The sequence below is a fragment of the Phascolarctos cinereus genome, unplaced genomic scaffold (assembly GCF_003287225.1).
Source record: "Phascolarctos cinereus isolate Bilbo 61053 unplaced genomic scaffold, phaCin_HiC Scaffold_726;HRSCAF=1367, whole genome shotgun sequence".
Lineage (NCBI taxonomy): Eukaryota > Metazoa > Chordata > Mammalia > Diprotodontia > Phascolarctidae > Phascolarctos > Phascolarctos cinereus.
Window position 1 is genome coordinate 102676143 of NW_027556098.1, and position 18471 is coordinate 102694613.

The 18471-nt window shown below is 39.7% G+C and overlaps 1 long non-coding RNA gene across 1 annotated transcript; it reads left to right on the top strand.

Annotated features, from left to right (window-relative positions):
- Positions 1–475: 475 nt before the first annotated feature.
- On the top strand, positions 476–18227 carry LOC110222270 (uncharacterized). The gene is made up of 3 exons (XR_013482953.1): positions 476–1005; positions 7159–13793; positions 14202–18227. It is a non-coding gene; the product is annotated as an uncharacterized LOC110222270 (long non-coding RNA).
- Positions 18228–18471: the final 244 nt, after the last annotated feature.

Here is an 18471-nt window from a genome sequence, read left to right on the forward strand (position 1 = left end):
TGCTCATCCCCAAGGAAGGGTTCCATATAGCTTCATCAAAGAAGTGTTCTGTGTACCAGATAGAGATGATTGAAAAGACTAGGGAATTTCTTACCTTTCACTGAAAGCAGACTTTTCTCTTTTTCAAGGGACAGAGGAAACACAGCAGGGAAGAAAGACATTAAGTAGCTTTGTTTAGTTAGAAAAGCTATAAGAAGTTTGAGGAGAAAGAAGGGAAGGTTGAGTGGGTAGGAAGAAAGAGGCAGACAGTCAAGCTTGCAAACAGCCCAGAAAGATGCATCCCAGCCTTATAAAGGAAAAAAGGAAAAATCTGTACTCCACAATGCAGGCCAAGCCAGGGAAATGAATCCACCCACAGACAAAGGAATGCCATTACATTTGCAGCAGTGGGGGGGAAAAACAAATTTGCTCACGCAGAAATCTGTTTCTAAATGAAACAGCTGGGGTTATTTTTATCCATTCAAGACCAGACCCATTATAACGGATAAGCCTCTGTGGTCTGAAGTGAAACACTTAAGAAGGGAGGGGATTACATTAATAGACATTTTGCTCCCATAATTAACAAGCAAATACAAAACCTAAAATCTCTCTTAATTCAACATTGTCCTGCAAATCTCTGACTATATACACCCTTAGGAAGACATAAGCCCTTGTTGACTAGTTGAGTCATGGAACCAGAGAATGTTTGAGATAATTTGGCTCAAGATAGAATGACTTATTTTAAAGATCACAAACAAAGGCCAAGTTCTGGAAGTGACTTTGAAAAAAAGTCACTGATATCTTTTGTTTTTACATCACCTGAATTTTCCTCTATGTCCCTCTTGCCCTCTCCTTCCAGAGAACCATCTCTTAAAACAAAACAAAACAAAAAATTAAAGTAAAAAGATGAAGGGAAAAAAGGAAGAGGAAAAACAACAACAACAACAACAATAATATGTATTTTTAAATGACCTTACACGCAACATTCCATACCCGTGGACTGCACTATCTCTGCAAAGGAGTGAGGTGGGTGTCTTCTCATATATCTTCTTTGGGATTGTTTATTCTTTGTAATTTTGCAACATTAATTTTCAATTACTGTGTAAGTGTTCTTCTCGTCTACGCTTCTGTTGCTAATGTCTATATTGTTTTCTTCACTATGCTTAGGGTAGTGACTTATTTTAAGATGATACCACAACTGAGTGGCAAAACTGTGACTAGAATCTTGTTTTCTAATCCAGTGTTCTGTGCATTGTCAATGAATGACAAAGAAAGCTTTTTCACTCAGTTGGTTCTGTGATACTCTTCTTTTTAATTTGATAGTTTCTAAGAATTTCCTTATATAAGTAAAGTTCCCTAGTGGTGCAATGGATAAAGTACAAGGCCTAGAGTCAGGAAGACCTCATGTTCCTGAGTTCAAATGTGGCCTCATACAGTTATTAGTTGTGTGACTCTGAGCAAATCACTCATCCCTATTTGCCTCAGTTTCCTCATCTGTAAAATGAGAAGGAAATGACAAACCAATCTAGTATCTTTGCCATGAAAACCCCAAATGGGGTCATGAAGAGTTGGACATGACTGAACAACAACATTTTATTCCTTTTTAATAGAATTTCAGAACATCAAAGTTTGTTCAGTCCAATCTGCTTATTTTCATAGATGAAGTTAAAATGAAACTGAGGGCCCTTAAGTGACTTACCCAAGGTAAAACAACTCCGTAATAGAAATGGAGCTCAACTCTAAGTCTCTAGACTTTTCATCCAGTTCTTTTTCCATCTAAGCAGTGAGTCAATCCGTGACAAAGCAAACTTTTTTTTCCACTCACTTATTTCTATGACTCTGGCCTTGCGTACTGTAGTTTCTAAGTATTTTCTAATAAAAGTAAGTCTCTTTATTTTTATTCATTTTATATTTCTAAGGTCCAAAAGCCATCCAAGCTGGTCATGATTGTCATCCCACATTGGCTGGGCTCCTGGGCTAAATCTGCCAGGGAGACTTCATGACCAAAGCCGAAATGACTTAATAACAATAGCAGCTTATAATGGAAACACTGACACAAGCCGTCCCAGCCTAGCCTTGTCACAAAGTGAGAAAAGAGCAGACAGATGGTTCCCAAAGCAGACGAACCTCCTAGGTCTTCACCACATGCTCGAGAGTAATCAAGGAGTATTACAGGTTCACTGCCTAATGGAGCAGCCTAGGATAATACGGGCGGCTAGGTGGCGCCATTGCGCACAGAGCACCAGGTCTGGAGTTGGGAAGACTCATCTGCCTGAGTTCAAATCTATCCTCTCACATTTACTAGCTATGTGACCCTGGGCAAGTCACTTAACCTTGTTTGCCTCAGTTTCCTCATCTCTAAAATGAGCTGGAGAAGGAAATGGCAAACCGTTGCCAAAAAATCCAAAATAGGATCAGGAAGAGTCAGACAAGACTGAAAAATGACTAAACAACAGGATACCATGAATATTTGTGAACTGCCTTGAAACCCCTTTGAGACAAATATAGGATGCGTACTTTAAGACTTATGCGGGGTTAGGGACTACACCTGTGATTTTATTGGAACTCCCAGGTGAGTAAACTACTGCTCCCAAAGCAGGTTGTACCTTTGATGCAACTCAAAATCTTTGGGAGTTGCCCTGGACCACTGAGAAGTTAAGTGACTTACCTGGGGTCAAAATGCCAGTATGTGTCAGAGGAGGGATTTAAGCCCAAGTCTTCCTAACTCTTAGCCAAGATTTCTATCCCCTATGTGACACTGCCTCATAACACGTTATTAAATTTGCTTTGAGATATTAACAAATCATGCAGATCTCTGCCATTAAATAATAATGTCATATACTACAGACATAGAAAATGGATCTAAACATAATGAGAATGTTTGAAGTGTTTGATGTCCATGTAGAAAATTGTGTTTTATTTAAAGCATGCCACCAGCATAAAAATGTCAAGAATAATTGATTCAAAATGTGGCATTACTAAGGGAAAGGGTTTGATGGTTCTGACGAGCCCCAAGTTCATTGTCATCGCTTTTGAGTAGAAATGAATATGACTTTCAAGTCAAAGGGAGAGTTGAACCAGAACATGGTATTAATAACTGGGCATATATGGATGACATCAAGTTATATGACTCCTTTGAAAAACACCTTAAAAAGCTAGTTTAAAATCTCACGGAAACTTTCTCCAATTATATTAAAACACAATTTTCCCCATGAGCCCTCTGGTTTTTATTGCATGATTTTTCATAGCACAGTGCTTTGGGGAACATATGTCCTGTTATAATAGAACTGACTTATACCATATATACATATATATGTGTGTGTATGTATGTACACATATGTATTAAACACATACATGTATACACATATAACAATATGTGACTATATATGCAATATGCTTATGTATGTGTGTATATACACATGTGTATGTGTCTAAAATTAAGAGGAATTGAGGAAGGCATAAGGAAAGATTGAAGCTGAAGGAGGTGGAATGGAAAGTGATGGAAGTGGATAAAATTTAAAAGTTTCAAACTCCCTGCTTGCTGACCACTAAAACTCTCAAATATGGTCCAAACCAGATTAATATATAAATGGAAAAGGGTTAGCAAAATAAATAAGACTACTATTCAATATAAATAACGTTAATTTGTGGTTGTCTAAGTCAATAGGCCAATGCTGCCCCCAGGGATCTGTTTCTATTTGAGTTTGAAACCACTGATCCAGTTGGAAGTAAGGAGAGATTGGGATGGGATACAGTGGGAGATCAAGGGCACAGTGGAAAGAGTGCCGGGGGCTCCTAGTCAGGAAGACCTGAAGTCAAATATGATCTCATATACTGACTAGCTGTGTGACCCTGGGCAAGTCACTTAACCCCTGTTTACCTCAGTTTCCTCATCTGTAAAATATGAATAATAATAGTACCTATCTCACAGGGCTGCTGTATTGGTCAAATGAGAATAATTGTAAAGTGCTTAGCCTATCACATAGTAATTGATATATAAATGTTAGCTATAAATGTATGTGCATATACACAAGCACACATATGACAGAGTCCCAACTCAATTTTTTTCTTGGTTTAGAGAATCCCTGGAGAGGAACTTCCTCTGCCCAGGAAGACTAACCAGACTTTCTCTGTAATTTAGAATATAAAACAGTTGCTTGAAGCACTGACAGATTAAATCACTTTTCCAGGAACTTGAGCTCAGGATTTCCTGACTCATCTCGGTTTATCATCTAATTTAGTACTTTCTATATATAGTTATACCTATTTCTCAGCAAAATGAGCAAAATGTATATGCATATATATGCATATTGTTTTCACTGATAGGGGTACCAAAAGGGAAGAGGGCTACGGAAAAGAAAAAAATGTCCCAGAGGGCCTTTGAAGACAAGAATCAAAACACTAAAAATATTGCCATCGTCAGCCCTCCGTGTAATATAGTACATTCATACTACGGTGTTGCAAAAGCCTAGAATCTCTTGACCCAAGATCATACATTTACATGTATTAAGAACAGATTTTTGAAAGAAGAAATGAGTGTCCAGGAAACTGAATTTGAATTTTTGCTGAAAAAAAGACTTTTTTTTAAATGCTAAACTCGTACCCTAAAGCAAGATACTAACACATAGAAAGTTGAACCTTACTAAAAACCAAAAAGGAGATGGGATGGGGGAAATAATGAGTCTTTATGCTCATGGCTGCTCTTCTCTGGAGGGAGAGTAGGAAATATCTTCTCTGCTACAAAATATCTTCTCTGCCACCAAGGTGCTATCACACACACGACCCAATCCTTCAGGCATTGAGGTCGCTCCTACTGCATACATTCGTATTTAAGAGAAGTAGCACATTAAGCTGTTATCAGATGTTAGTCGCTTAGCTAAAATAGCTTAAAACAAACATGGTATAAGGAATGGAGAGCTGCCCTTGAAGCAAGAATAACCTGGGTTCAGGTCCAGCCTCTGACACATGGGACCCTGGGAGGGTCATGTAATCTCTCAGGGCTCTAGGCCTGGAGTGTTAAACACACTGAAGCAGAACCAGATTAAAATGTAATTGGGAAACATTGAACAAAACAAATAAAAATGCAATAGAGCATACTGACAAAAGGTGGTTTTCTAAGACAATATGAGGGCTTCAGGGATGCTAGTTTAGTGTCTCCCTCTTCTATTTGGATTTGACACCCCTGTTCTAGGCAGCAAAGTCTCAAACCAGACGTTACCAAGAAGTCCCAGACTTGAATTGGGAGCAGGAATTAACTCACCTGGGAGCTAGCTCCCTAGACCAATGAAATCAGTCAGTTCCCAGCTCCGTGTCCTAGCCCCATTCCTACAGAATGAGGTTCTGAAACAATGGGGCACAGAACAGTCACGTTTTGAAAAGGAGATTCGGAGGAGTTAGTGAAAGAGAGAAAAGTCAGGAACATCCAAACACACTGAAGCATTTGGGGAGGCAGGGAGCAACCTGTGGGCACAGCTCTCCCAGAGGAGTAGGCAGCATGAGGAGCGTAGAGAGGGCATTGAGGAAAACTTCATAGTATTGGCTGGAGTCAGCCTTTTGTTTTATACATATCAATTTATCTATCTATCTATCTATCTATCTATAGATCAATAGTGATAGAGATATATACACACATGTACATATGTATTAGTTTTTCTTAAGTCATTTTTCATTCGTATCTGACTCTTCATGACCATATTTGGGGTTTCTTAGCAAAGATATTGGAGTGATTTGCCATTTCCTTCTCCAGCTCTTTTATAGATGAGGAAACTGAGGCAAAACAGAGTGAAGTGACTTGCCCAGGGTCACACAGCTAGGAAGTGTCTGAGGCTGGATCTCGATTTGAACTCAGGAAGATGAGTATTCCTGACTCCAGGCCTGGTTGCTCTATTTACTGCATCACGTAGCTGCCTCCCCCATATGCATGTGTGTGTGTGTGTGTGTGTGTGTGTGTGTGTGTGTGTGTACATACGTATGTACATAGATACACATTCATATATACAGACATGTGTATACATATATGTGTACATGCGTACGTATACACATATACATTTTGAGAGAAAGCTAGGTGGCACAGGGGATAGAGCACCAGGTCTAGAGTTAGGAAGACCTGAGTTCAAATCTGGTCTCAGACACTTACTAGCTGTGTGACCTAGGGCAAGTCACTTAACTCTGTTTTGCCTCAGTTTCCTCATCTATAAAAATGAGTTGGAGAAGGAAATGGCAAATCACTCCAATATCTTTGCCAAGAAAACCCCAAATGGGAGTCACCTTGAGTCAGACACGACTGAAACAACTGAACAACAACAACAGCACGCACATTTTGTGCTATATGTAGTGTTTTATGTATATACACAAACACACATATATACATGTGCATATAATCATATACATACAGCTTGTGTATATAACAAAATAAATACAATGCATGCGATATATACAAACATCTATTTACACACATACATTTACACATGTCACATATATGTAAAACATATACGGCAAAACATGTTGTGCATACAATATATAATTTGCCATGTGCACAGTGTATACAAACTCACATTCATGTGTATGATGTGTATATATATGTATATGAGTATGACAAATTGTACGTTGTATGCATTGTATTTATTTTCTCATATAGACATATGTGATTATATGTGTGTATATGTGACTGTATGTATGGAGATATATGTTTGTTTATATTAAGTTATATATAGCATTCATTTTATGATACAGATTGGCATATGTGACATGTGTATGATTATGTGTATGTGTATATATTACATGTATATAAGAAAAATGGTATATATCTTGTCCTTTACACATAGATGTGACATCATGTGACACATGCATATGACTATACGTATAGGTATTTGCATATATATTTGTGTGCACATAACAATTTGTATATTGCATGTATTTTTATCACATATGCATATGGATGTGACATATATGTCATGTGTATGCATATACATACATACATGGACACAGAGAGCCAGTTACATGTAGGTGTGGCAGGTATGATGGTACGTATCTATGTACACATATTATATATGCATGTGTGTGCACACGTGTGTATGTGTCTTTGTGTATGTAGGAAGACATAGAGAGCCACTTGCCATTGTAAATGCCCTGGTCTTGCTTAGATTTCTCCTCTTATTCCTCTAACTCCTCTTACTGCAGGAGTTAGCCATGGAGCAGTTGGCTGACAAGCTGCCCTGGGTCTCTGGGCAGAGCCACAGAAGGATGAGGAGATGTTTCCCCAGGGCACCAGCAGGTATGGAATCAGTAAGAGCCTTTCAGGACTCCAGCAGTGCAGGGACAGCTGAGCTCACCACCCAGCGTGAAGAATGATCACTGAAAGGAAGAAGCTTCTAAATCGTGGCTTTCTCCTCATCTCTGCTCTGGACTCACCATGATCAAAGCTAAGTTCACTATATGTCCTGATGCTCTTCTGAATCTTCCCGTTTCTGTCAAGGATGCCACCACTTTTCCTAGGCACCTGGGTTGGTAACCTTGCTGTCACTTGCCCCGCGTATCTAACCAGATGCCAAATTTTGTCATTTTTATCTCTATAATACATCTTCTTTCTACTCCTCTACTTTCTACTCACACAATGATCATCTTATGTCATCGCCTCTTGCCAGGAAATTTCAGTGGTCTCCTAAATGGTCTCCCTGTTACCTCCTACTTTTTCAGTCCACCCTCTAGGCCAGTGACTGCATGTCATTCTCCTCCTCACAAAGCTTCAGTGGTCCCATATTGTTGTTCGGTCGTGTGGGACTCTATGTGACCCCATGGACAATCCGTGGCGTTTTCTTGGCAAAGATATTGGAGTGGTTTGCCATTGCTTTCTTCAGTGTCTCCTCATTTTACAGATGAAGAACTGAGGCAAATAGTTAAGTGACTTGCCCGGGAAGTATCTGAGGTCCCACTTGAACTCAGATCTTCCTGACTCCAGGCCCAGGGCTCTGCCTAGTGTGCCACCTAGCCACCCAGCCTGTGTTATTTCTAGGACAAATACAGTCTTCTCCCTTTGTTATTTAAAATCCTCTCATCGTTTGGCTTTGCATCTGTTCAGACTTATTTCACAAGGCCCCCAGTCATATGTTCTATATTCCAGCCTAATTGCCCTATTTACTGTTTCCTATTTATTGCACTTCATATCTGGCCTCTGGCTTTGCACAGGTTGTCCCCGCACTGGAAGTGCAATCCCATCTCATTTCTGCCTCTTAGAATTTAAGTGCAGCTTAAATGCCACTTCCTATAGGTTATCATTGCTGAATCCCTGGCTAGTGCTCTAAGGTTGCATTTACATTGTAATATGCAAAGCAAATGCATTCATATTTACTTATCTATATGCATGTTGTTTTCTTCCACTAGAATATAAACTCCTTGAGAACAGTTCCTATTAACAGGAGGGGGAAAAAAAGGTCATTTGATCATGAGCTTTTGTTTTTTATCATATGGTCTTGAAAGACACATAGATGCACAGGGCTGCATCTCCCCATTGTCTGATCTCCTGGTGCCTGAGCCCAAAGAGCTCATGGAGAGGAAACAGGCCGAGGTGATGGCCCAGCTCCATTTGGTGGCTTTTGCACGTCTGCATTCATTGGCTCTAAATAGAGTGTGGGAACACAGATGCTGTACAGGCTGAGAGGGTTCAGAGAAAAGTTAGCATCCACACAAAATCTATAAGCTAAATTAAGCAGTCTCTGGGGTCACATGCCTCCAGTGGGCACTTTCTTCCCCCACACTCTCTTGTGAATTTCTTGGCTCTCTGTTACAGATATTGACTCAGCTGTAGACCTTCTGTAGTCTCAGCTGAAGAGTGTTAATTCCTCATCTAAATTCAGTGATATGTATGCTTCAGTCTGTGTGCCGTCTGGAAAAATGAGTGACTAAGTAAGCCCCCTCCCATTCACTTACAGGAATTAGGATATAAATTATACAAGAATCACAAACCAACATAATAAGCCTACTGACATGTTAACTACTGCTGCTATTTCTTTCTTTTCTTTAATAAGAGACCTGTGATTTCTTTGGTATAGGGAACTTCTGGTGGGAAATTTTCCTCTGCTAATGCAGAACAGCATGTCAGATGTTAGCAGAACAATTAAGAAGGTTCATCTTCTTCGGAGAAAAGCCTCTGAGGTGGTAGAGAAATGAGACCTTCATAAAAACCTATTTACAGTCAAAGGGACTGTGACTATTATTTAGAATAAGTAACATAGGTCGCAGAGAGTTCAGAGAACTAGTGAGTCAACACACAGGGGGTAAGTGACTTGCCCAGGGTCCTACAACTAGTAAGTATCTGAGGCCAGATTCAAATTCAGATCTTCCTGACTCCAAGACCAGTGCTCCATTCACTGCACACCTAGCTGTCCAACCCCATGTTACCTCTAGTGTAAATACAATCTTCTCTCTTTGGCATTTAAAATCTTTTCAGAGTTTGGCTTTGCGTCTTTGCAGACTTATTTCACATGACCCCCACTTACACACTCTATGTTCCAGACTATGTTCCAGTTCTATAGAGCTTTTCTAGCATCTGGCAAAAGATTGCCTTTTTTCTCAAGAGAATCTGATAGGATTGGGCCTTTAGAGCTAGAAGGGTCCTCAGAGGCCATCCAGTGCTTTTTAAACTGTGAGTCACAGCCCCACCTGTAGTTGCAAAAAAATTTGGCAATAGTAAAAGGTTTCTGAATATTTCTGAAAAATTAATTAAAAGTCAAATGCACAATGAATCCAAGGTGTTTCTGGAAGTGCTTGTCCATATTGCATGGGCAGCTTCACTGTAGCCTTGGTTCGTTTCACAAAGCATGTGCACTTTGCACTGCACGTGCCATGCCATCAGGCCATGCAATGCCAACAAATGCTGCCTAAAGGGGGTCAGGATGGCAAAAGTTGAAGAAGTCCCGGTCTAAACCGATCCTCTCATTTTATTAGTGAGGAAAATGAAGTTCAAGGAGGCTGTTAAACCCAAGTCCTCAGAATCCAGAGTCAGCTCCCCCATAACCCCCAACTGCCCCACCCTGCTCAAGGTTGAATGACTCAAATGATTTAAATATTTTGTAATTATTATAGTAGGACTTTTAAAAATTACCAATAGTTATAGTTTTATATGACTGATGTATTATCATATAATGTAAAACCAAAACCAGAAGCTGCCTATTGTGTGAGGTTCCTAGAAGAACAGAATGGATCCTATAGAATTTATGGGATTTATGATATGGTTGTGCCTGGCCAATGCCTGGGCAACTGGTCATTTAAGATTCTTACCGATCTACCCCTTATCAAGGAAAGTCTGTTCTCCCAGAATCCCTATCACCATACAAAACTCACCTCCATCTTACTACCCTGCTCATCCTCTGTAGTAATGAGTTTAACCCAATTTCTGGCCTTAGATTATCCTTTACTTCTGCCATCCCACTCATTTGCACCATTCAGTTCCTCAATTCCTGGTTCTGTGTCCTGGCTCCATTCTCCCACTCACCTAGATGACCCTTGACTTTGACCCTCTTACTCCTCTTTTAGAACTGAGCTCCCTGGTACAGATTTGTGTTTCTAGACCGCAGAATCATTTGTTTGTGTTTGTCGTTGTTGTGTTTTGTTTTGTTTTGTTTCACTTAAATGTGGCCGGTTTTTATTGCTTTCTTTCACAGTATTCATCACCAGTTCGTGATAAAATTTAATTACAATCGTGCTTGCCTGAAAAGAAACAAATGGTGCCATTACAGTTCTGAATCTGAGGCTAAATGGAAATGAATCAGAAAAGGACAATTTGAGGATGCAGTGAGTTGCTGCACTGCTAGATATCTCATGCTGCTGAAATAACATAAGGCAACCAAAGTCCATACCATTCCTCTACCTCCATGGATATTAGAAAGATAATAAAGCAACTAATTTGATCATATCATGTCATAGAACAGATAGCAGCAGCGGGGTATTTATAGCTGCCTGGAAAGAAATCATCACACGTATTAAACCAATGCTGTATTTATAGATTCACAGATTGGCTCATATAGAACAGAATGGGCAATGAAAATAAGAGAAGAGGATACAGTTGGTGTAAGTCCATGACATGAGTTTTTAAAAACAATTTTTATGGCTACAGCTATCTTATTTTTCAAAATAAGCACTGTTTTTGCCAAATACAATGTACCAATAAGGGCTATTTGGAATATGCACTTGGAAAGTTTCTATCAAAAATGCCCAATTTGCATCCAGGTTCCCTCTTCCTTATCCAAAAGATAACTTACTCTCCAGTTTCCAAGCTTCCTCCATACTGTGTGCCTAAAGAGCCTCTGTGGACTCATGATGGAAATATTACCCCCATGAATTAAAAACAGAAGCCTAATGAATGTTGGCAAAGATTCAGGTAACTTGCTTACTGGCCTCTACAGCACCCCTACACTTCTGTTTGGCTTCTTCATATAATGAGGACTGGCCTAGGAATCAGGCGACCTACCCATGGACTGTTAAGTCACTGGGCCTCAGTTTTTTCATCTGTAAAAATGAGGGTTGGAGCTAGATAATCTCTAAGTTGCTTCTAGATAATATTCTGTGAGCTGAATCAGAGACCTGTCATTTCTGGTTGGATTTTGAAGGGATCCCTGAGTGCAAAAGGGTTAGTGCTCCTCTCCACATACATTGCCTAGGAGTCACTGTGACTATAGTGGACAGAGTGCTGGACTTGGAGTCAGGTTTGAGTTCAAAACCTGCCTCATTTTACTAGCTGTGTGACCCTAGGAAAGATACTTTTTAAGCCTCAACTTTCTCATCTGTAAAATAGTGGTAATAGCACCTACCTCAAGTAGAATCACTTGTTTTTGATATTGTTTCTCAGATTCCAGGTTCATACCTCACTGACTTTTTATGGCTGCCAGCGTTGGTAAGGAATCCATAACTATCATTAGAGAGGCAGTGTGGAAAAATAACAATACCGTACCTTTCTATGTTGTTGTTCAATCTTTTTAGTCATGTCTAACTCTTCATGACCCTATTTGGGGTTTTCTTGGTACAGATACTGGAGTGGTTTACCATTTCCTTCTCCAGCTCATTTTACAAATGAGGAAGTGAGGCAAACAGGGTTAAGTAACTTGCCCAGGGTAACACAGCTAGTAAGTATCTGAGGCCAGATTTGAACTCAGGAAGATGAGCCTTCCTGACTCTAGGCCCACTGCTTTGTCTGCTGTGCCACCTAGCTGCCCCACTTTTCTATGCCACTTTCAATTTTCAAATACTTTCCCTAACAACAAACCTATGCAGGAGGCAGCGTGGTACAGTGAGAAGGCTGCTAAGCATGGAGCTCTGAACTTATAGTCATGGATCTGAGTTTTGATCCTGGCTCTGCCACTCACTACTTATATGAAGTTGGACCTCACTGGGCCTTCATTTCCTCATCTATAAAATGAAGAAATGGGACTAGATGACCCTTTTATTTATGTGATCTGAAAATTTCCTATGTAGTTCAAGTCTTATATAATTATCATATATAATTATATATTATATTACATTATATGATTATGATATTTATAATTACATTTTACCAATAAGAAAACTGAGGCTCTGAGAGATTAGCTGACTTATTGATGGTCACACAGCTTTATTCTTAGGTCTGATTCTCCATGACTCCTTTTGGGATTTTCTTGGCAAAAATATCAGAATGGTTTGCTGTTTTTTTTCTCCAACTCATTCTATAGATGAGGAACTGAGGCAAATAGGGTTAAATGACTTGCCCAAGGACATACAGCTAGTAAGTGTCTGAGGCCAGATTTGAACTCAGGAAGATGAATCTTCCTGCCTCCAGGCCCAGCACTCTGTGCAGTATGGCACCACCTAGCTCCCCTTAGCCAATGTCAAAAGCGAGATTTGAACCCATTTCTGACTCTAAGCCTGGAACTCTATCAACTGTAGCTAATATTTACATAGCACATTAAGGTTTGCAAAGCAATTCCCAAACGTGTAAATCCTCACAACAACCCTAGGAGGTGGGTACAATTATGATGCGCTGTTTTGTTTTGTTTTCCTAGTGGAAAGAACTTAGAATCAAAGTAACCAGTGGTTAGTCCTGGCTCTACCACTTCCTAGTTATGTGATATTGAAAAAGTGTTTTAATTCTCCATCTGCCTTGAGTTGGAAATGTGGGGGACTGTGCATGTAGAATGTTGTATGCATTGATTGATGTGATCACAGTATCAATTGTTTTTTCTTGGGGTTTTTTTGTGGCAAAGGATGTTACACAGAGTGTCAAAAAAGGTGGGAACAGTATACAGTGTATCAGAAAATGACCACTTTATAAAAACAAAAAGCATAAACAAAACTCATGAAAAACAAAACCACTTAATCTCTCTTAGCTTCATTTTCCTTAACCAGTCTAATAAGTATTTATCAAGCACATACTATTCCGCAAGGCATGGTACTTGATGCCAGGAATACAAAAGCAAAGAGTTCTTAGCCTTGCCACTTCAATTCAATTAAATTCAACTAACATTAATTTAGTTCCTATTACAGACGCTTACTAGCTCTGTGACCCTGGGCAAGTCACTCAATCACTACTTGCCTCAGTTTCCTCATAAGGAAAATAAGACTAATAATAAGGATAAATAAAATGTAAAATAAAGATAAGAGCGACTGCCTCCCAGAGTAGTTGTGAAGATAAGATATGATAATATTTATAAAGTGATTTGCAAATCTTAAAGTGCTATATAAAGTCTAGCTATTAATAATAATAATAATAATAATAATAATAATATTTATTTATTTTCTTCCTTCCATAATCCTAGGAGACAAAAGCAAACAAAGAGAAACTTCAGCAGGTCAGTGTGTTCTATTCCAGCTCTGCGTGTGAGTGTGAGTGTGAGTGTGTGTGTGTGTGTGTGTGTGTGTGTGTGTCTGTGCCTGTACGTGCACACTTGAGTGTTTGTATGTGTGTGTGTCTGTGACTGCTCAAGCGTGTCAGTGTGCGTGTATGTTCAGAGGGGAGGGGAGGATTAGAGAAACAACGTCAGAGCAACATTTGGTGTTTCTCACTGTAAGATTTGGGACCGGAGGCAGGTAGCTGGCTTCAGCCTTCTTAATGGAAAAGAACACAGCAAGAGAGCCCCTGAATTAGACTGATGACTTCCAGTTGGCCAGTCAGCTGGTTCAGAAAAGAAAGAGGACTTATCTGTTAGGTAGGGCATGGTCAGGATGACAACTGATTATAGTTCTCCTTCCACATGCAGGTGGATGACCTCATGCTGGCTATTTCCTCTTAGCTGATGCCCACCCATGTGCAGGGTCGTCCTTATCCATGCCAACACCAAACAGCTTGGGATGCTTCACGTGTGGCCATCAATCCCACAGACTGATTGTACCCTTCCAGTGTAAATCTCTCTGGGAACCCCAGCATTGAGTTACGTTGGCCAAGAAACCTCCTCTGTGGTCTGGATTTTGCTCCACTTCCAAAATTGAATTGCATTCCCCTAAAATGATTCCACTTTTGCTATTTCCTGATGTCTCATAAGCTTTACTTTCACCTTCTCTCATGCAACAAGAAGCTCCTGGGTTGTCTCTGCAGATTTCATTAGCTTTCCTCCCTTACTTGGTCTTCTAGGCCTAGAAGAAAGATGTTCAGCCCCACATGGAAGCTGCCTCCCCCTTTGTCATGGCATGCATCTTGTTGGCTGCTCTCCATCTGGCCTCCAGTGCAGGGGACACTCCTCTCCCAGCCAAGTGAAATTCATTTCCTTAAGAAAATGGCACAGTGACTGTTTTCAAATGTCTCACTGCTACAAGGACACTTTTAGTAGGCCCTGTGTCCTTAGCTTTGGTCATTCCAACCAGCTCAATCCAGTTCAGATCAACAAGTATTTATTAAATGACAACTACATACCATGCAATTCATTATGGCATATGGTTGCAAAAACAAAATGGATAAAAAAAAAAGTCCCTGTCCTCAAGATATTTGCATTCTTTTGACGACCAGATTTGACTCTGCCCTACTTGTCCATCTCTACTGCCTGTTGCTTGCAACTATACATTTTTCTTCAAGCAAAGAGTGACTTGCTAAAATATAAAGTTGATGCCTCCAGGCCTGGGTTCAAATCCAGTCTCTGATACTTCCTAGTCATGTGACCATGGACAGCTTTAAATCTCAGTTTCCTCATTTGTAAAACTGAAATAATAATACTTGTACCATCTACCTCAAAGAGTGGTGGAGAAATCACTTTGTAAGTCTTAAGAGCTAATAGAATTGCAAGTTATTATTTATAGTAGTAGTGGTGGTTACATCAGCATCATCACTGATTCAGCTCTTTAGCTTAACTGCCATTTCTGAACTTCATTTTTCATAGCTCTTCAGATAAAAAACCCACCTATTTAAGCTATGTTATTCCCAATCCGGGAGGTAAACTGGCACAAACTGGACTCTTATGCAACATCCCAGACACTCAGTCTCCCACTCTTAAGATAATTTGGTTATCCTCACTGCCTTCTGCCCACTGGAGATCTTCCCTATAGCACTCACCCCTTCAAAACATACCTTTTACACCAACTATGATCTTCTTCTGTGGTTCTTCACTGCACTCACCCCATGTACCTTAGTCTCTGTGGTTAATGACTACCTGGTCAAATGAGAATTTTCCCACGATAGCTTGAAACACACCCTGTCTGCAATCAAAATGGCATAGCGAGAGAAAGCTAGCCACTGTTGCAACCCAAGGACCATTTGTGCATTGGACGTAAGAGCTAGCTGTCCTTCCCACATCAGTGCTACTTTAATGAGGCAAAGAAAGGATGTGGCTAGTCTGACAGTGTCATAAAAAGAATTCTGCTTTGGCCAGAAAATCTGCATGAGACAAGCAATCACCTTCTGAGGACTACTTTACCATTGATGAGAAAGCCACATCCTCCCCCTGCTAAGTATTGCCATATCATTCCTCCTATGACACATCCTCAGAAATCAAGGTTATCTTATGGAAAGACTATTAATTCTAAGACTTACAATGAATTCTTCACTAAATGTGCCCGTCTTTGCCACAAATTCTTTTTTCTTTTTTTTTTCTTTCTGTCCCTCCTGTGTAGACCATTATGGCAAATTCCTTTTTCTGCCTCCTGCTTCCCTTTTCTATTGGTTACAACCATCCCTCACCCCCATACCCATTGGAGAGTTCCTCCTAGATCTTGAATTTGAGGAGAAGGCCAAGTATATAAATTTCATCTTTTCCCACCTGGCTGATCTCCAGACTTCACCAATGTCTCTAATAATTCATCTTCTTGTAAAGATTGCACCAGCTCTGAAACACACCTCCCCAGTGTCCCTTGACCCAAGGGCCCTTCTCTCCCTCTGAATGGAAAGAGTGGATGGTGGACTTTGGAGAGCTCCTCCCAGGTTCTCTATTTCAAGAGTCCTTAGCAGTTCTCATTCATTTGCAGGTCTTTACTCTTTTTCTCCACCACCACCACCCCTTTTTGGTTTCTTTTTATGTGTTGTCTACCCCATTACAGAGTGAGCTCCTTGAGGGCAGGAACTGTCTTTTATCTTTTTTTTTCATCCCCAGCATTTTGCAGTGCCTGGCACTGTTTAATAAATGTTTATTGACAATTGACTGCCCTACACCCATCCCCAAAGCCCATCCCCAAATTCTGGCTTGATTCAGCATGATTTTGTGTTAATGACATTGATCACACCCTTTTCCCCAAGAGAGTTCTTTCTCTTGGGCCCTGTTAATTGGTCTGTACTTGGCAGCGTGTTTTGATTCTAGCTCTTTAAAGTGGAAAAGGGACTCAACAGCATCCAAGACTGGAACTACAACAGACATTCTGGTAATGAGAAGAGTACTAGATGCAGAAAGGTATTTGTGGGCTTGAAATTGGTGGTAGGTAGAAATCGATTAGACGTATGAAGTAAGAAAGAGGGAAGGGTCAAAATAACATGGAAACAAGGTATGATTCAATTCACTAAAATCCAACAAACATGCATTAACCTCCTATTCTCTCTGTGCAAGACACAGTGATAGGTGATGGAGGTGGCTAGTTTGGGCAGTGGATAGAGAAGTGAGGCTGGAGTTAGGAAAACCTGATTTCAAATCCAATCTCAGACACCTCCTTGGTGTCTAAGACAAATCAATTAATCTCTGTCTCAGTTTCTTCAACAGTAAAATGGGAATAATAATAGCACCTACCTTTCAGAGTTGCTGTGAAAATAAAAATGAGGTCATATTTATAAAGGCTTTGCAAAACCTTAAAGCTGTTATATAAATGCTCTCACGATCACCACCTACCCCCTAGGGTCCATAAATCAGGGGATTAAAAAGGAAAGGAGGAAAGTATGACAACTCGTGATGGGTCTAGCCTGAGTGAGGACAAAAAGGGCAAAGGACTGGCATCACACCACTTCAGTTCTAGACTGAACATATTTGATCTGCTTACTTTTATTTCCCCACCTGTTCTTTGTAAAGAGGGTAGAATATACTTCCTACCTCTTGGCAGAAAGGACCATAGATAAAAGAAGGAAGAAAAGAAACAAGCATTTGTGAAGTGCCTACTATGTGCCAGGCATTGTGAGAAGCAAATATTGTTTCATTTTATCCTCAAAGCAACCCTGTCCTCATAGTAACTCACAATAGGTACCACTATTATCCTCATTTTACAGTTGAGGAAACTGGAGTATATAGAAGTAGATAGAGCCACACTGATGATAAGTATCTCAGTTTGAGATTAAGAGTGTCATCATTGACTGAGTGAACTCAATAACTACAGAGGTAAATTCTGTGGGTGAAATGCTGCCAATGAGAAGGATAACAGCTTTTTCTTGTACTTTAATTGTATCACAATTTCATGTTTTATCTACTCAAGCAAATGACTTTAGGGTTCCAACAAGATGTTTTTCTTTCCTTTTTTTAAATTGTGTTATTATTTTCAAATAATAAAAATCTCCCTCCTAGATCCACCTATTGGAAAATAAAGAAAAAAAATAAAACCCTTGTAACAAATATGCATAGTTAAATAATTAAAGCTTCTTCATTGGTCACACCCAAAAATGATGTCTTATTCTGCATCTTGAGTCAAGCTCCTCTTTCTCAAGAGGTTGATAATATGCTCATTCATTAATCCTCTGGAATTGTGAATGGTTATTGTAATGATCATATATCTTAAGCCTTTTGAAGTGTTTGTCTTTGTAGCACAGTTGTTATTATGTAAATAATTTTCTGGTTCCTGTTCACTTCATTCTACATCACTTCATAAAGTCTTCCCAGGTTTCTCTGGAACTGTCTCTTTACTCATTTCCTTTAGCACAATAGTATTGCATTGCGTTCTTATGCCATAGTTTCTTCAGCCATTCCTCAATTCATGAGTATTTCCTTAGTTTCTAGCTCTTTATCATGGCAAAAAGGGCTATCATAAATATGTATACACATATATGTATGCTTGTGTATGTGTGTTATTGTTGCTATTTAGTTGTTTCATTTGTGTACAATTCTGCATGACCCCATTTTGGGCTTTCTTAACAAA